Below are 3483 nucleotides of genomic sequence, written 5' to 3'. Positions count from 1 at the left end.
TTGCACCCCTCTTGCAAGAAGATCTGGTTGAGGGTTCAGAACCCACATTTCCAGGAAATGAGAATGAAACCATAGCAACCATATTTACATCCTTCTCTACAGCACAAGCATTTCCCCAAAAAAGAAAAATACAAGAGTGTGACTTCCAGAGGATCAGTGAGTAAGGAGAGGGCAGAGAGGTACTAGGGGTCAGGAAAGGCAGGTCTCTGAGGACACCTGGGAGGTCACCTAGCCAAGACACCTAGGGGAGTACAGAGGACAGGGAAGGAGGAAGGCTGTGAGCAACTTTTCAAAGCTTCCAGTGAATGAGGGAGAAGCATTTCTCTAAATTTTCTTTGTCTTTCTGATCTTTCATTGTTAGGAGACTTATACTTGAATGGGCATGGATCACTCTGTTGGGTCATGGGGTCACATCTGATGAGTGAACCAAACTATCAGAAGGGGCTCTGGGGACACAAGGCAAGACAGCAAGGAGGGGGACACAGAGAGGGAGGAAGGAACCTGGATCCTTAAATTTATATGGAAGAACAAGGGGAAAAGACCAAAGTTTCTTTAGAAGAAGAAGAAATGGGAGGGTTTCCCATAAGGTACATGGCGTATTATCATGTGTATTTCATACATTATAAAAATAAACAAAGTATCCTTTAATACTATAGTTGGGTCCTGGCACAGAGCCCTGTGTTAGACTCTGGCATGAATGAAATTCTGTTGAATGGGAGAAGTACATAGCGTGTTAGTGGGTAGAGAAGGCACTGTCTAGTAAATGGAGCTGGACAAACTAGTTATCCATATGGAAAAAGGTTACTGATTCTCTATGTATATCACTTTTTTTTTTTTTTTTTTGCGGTACGCGGGCCTCTCACTGTTGTGGCCTCTCCTGTTGTGGAGCACAGGCTCCGGACGCGCAGGCTCAGCGGCCATGGCTCACAGGCCTAGCCGCTCGGCGGCATGTGGGATCTTCCTGGACTGGTGCACGAACCCGTGTCCCCTGCATCGGCAGGTGGACTCTCAACCACTGCGCCACCAGGGAAGCCCTAATTCTCTATCTATATCACTTTTGACAATCAACTCCAAAAGGAGAGTAAAGACTTAAACTTCAAATGGAATACTCTAGGAGAAAATATAGTGAATCTTAGGGTACAGAAAAATTTCTTATATGAGATATCCAGATGATAACTGTACAAAAAAGACTGACAAAAGGAGTGCTTCTGACTACATTAAAATGAATAGCTCATGAAAAGAAAAAAAAGTTCATGAAAAGAAATGCTTAATGAAAGTTTAAAGGGTCCACAAATCTGGAGAAGATGTTTGCACAAATGTCGTCAACTAAGGATCTATGGAAAGGAGGTATTTAAAAAATTTTAGAAGTTGCTAAAGAGATGGGAAATAATCCAGGATGGAAGTGGGCAAAAGACATAAAGAGACCTTTCTCAGAAAAAAACAAAAACAAAAACACGTGTGGCCAGTAGGCACACAGAGGTTTAGCAGTCTCCTTATTAATGAGGAAAATGCAAATCTATGCACAACGAGATGACATTGTACATCAATCCAATCAGAAAAATAAAAGTTGGACAACACTGAGTATTGATGAGAATGTGGATCAATAGTATCTCTGAAACATGGCTGCTGGGAATGTAAATCAATACAATCACTTTGGAAAAGCAATATGGCTTAATTGTATAAAATTGCACATTCATGAACCTTGGAACCCAGCATTTCCACTCCTAAGAGGGTACCTATAAGTCACTATGAAAAATGTACAAGGGACGTGTAAAAAAGTGTTCCTAATAGCAGTCTTCATAATTGTGAGGAAGGAGAAGATAGCCATTGACAGAGAAGAGATAAATAAATTGAGCTCTGCAGCATTGAAAGGAATGAGCCATAGCTATACATAGATAAATAAATATTAATAGTATAATGTGGAGTTTTTAAATTAAGAACCAGTAAAATGACCTTTAAATAAAGCTTCAGGTGAACTCAACAAGATATTGTTTAGGGCTGTATATGTTAGTGATAAGACAACAAATGAAAAGAAGAAACATAAATACATACTTCATGACATTGTTACCCAAGAGCTGGTGACAGGGCATGTGAGTAAATAGGAGGTATAGTTATTGAAGATGCTCTATTTTTTTTTTTTTTTTTTTTTGCGGTATGCGGGCCTTTCACTGCTGTGGCCTCTCCAGTTGCAGAGCACAGTCATCCAGACGCACAGGCTCAGCGGCCATGGCTCACGGGCCCAGCCGCTCCGCGGCACATGGGATCCTCCCAGACCGGGGCACGAACCCGCGTCCCCTGCGTCGGCAGGCGGAATCCCAACCACTGCGCCACCAGGGAAGCCCAAAGATGCTCTATTTTGGGGGATGGTTTTTCAGTGTGTAGGTAATCATGATATTAGAGAAGTAAAGGTTTTAAAAAGAAAAACATCTCAGTTCTCTCCATATTGATGCTGCGTATATTCTCTTATCTGCAGTCAGTCATGAATCTTTCCCTTCTTCCATAGTTTGAGGACATGAGAGAAATACTCTGTCTGACATATAGAGACAATCAATGCTATGGAGGAAGAAAGACTGAGAAATCATTAAGGGAGGAGGCAGGGACAAGAGACACTGGCATTCCATGTACAAAGGAATGCAAGACAAAGATGAAGGCTCACCAATGAACTTGACAACCAGCTGTGGATACAGATGGACACACACAGACAGCCACTGAAAACCCTTAGTAGTAAGATAAGAAATAGTGAAATAAGAGAACCAAGTGCACACCTGCTCCTTCTCTGGTCTGAACGGCATGCAGGCTGGGACCTGATGCCCTGAATGCACACCTCACAGTCCATAGTCTGACCTTCTTCTCCTAAGTGCCCTGTGATCACATAAACCTTCTTCAGGACCACAGGTGACACAGACCTGTCATGGTGACTACTGGGCACCTACCAAGTGGAATTATTCAGTGGATACTAGCACAGCAGCTGCCTCCTAACTGGCCCCATTGGAGATCTGTGAACCTCTGCAAAGGGGTCTTCTCCCCACACAAGGTAAGAACCCAAAGTAGAATCTGGGCAGAGTCTACAAGAGACATAAAAAAGTGGATGATTGCACTTTAGGGCCACACTTTGAAAAACTTTTCTAGGTTTGAGTTCTGCTTTCAGGATAATCTGTCTATCAGATGCCTGAAACAGGTTGGAATTGGGTTCAAAGGAATTCACAAGGTCTAGTAAGACAGCGAAATTCAGTATTTTTTGGTTGTACCGCCTCCTCTCATGTTCCTCCATCTCCTGGCAGACCCTCAACCTATGTGATGTGTGCATGGTCAGACCTTCACCACCAGACACTGGGTAGGCTAGACTGTTGACCAAGAGGCTGAGTGACAGGCCTCCATCTGAGACCAGACTAAGTCTGGGGATCCAGGTAAGCAAAACAGGGAACAGGAGAAAAGGGAAGGAAGACAGACATTAAATGCCTTGCCTAAAGCCCTCAGGCTGTT

The sequence above is a fragment of the Tursiops truncatus genome, chromosome 3, assembly GCF_011762595.2.
Source record: "Tursiops truncatus isolate mTurTru1 chromosome 3, mTurTru1.mat.Y, whole genome shotgun sequence".
Lineage (NCBI taxonomy): Eukaryota > Metazoa > Chordata > Mammalia > Artiodactyla > Delphinidae > Tursiops > Tursiops truncatus.
The sequence above is the reverse complement of the archived record's forward strand: the minus strand, read 5'-3'. Positions refer to the sequence as shown.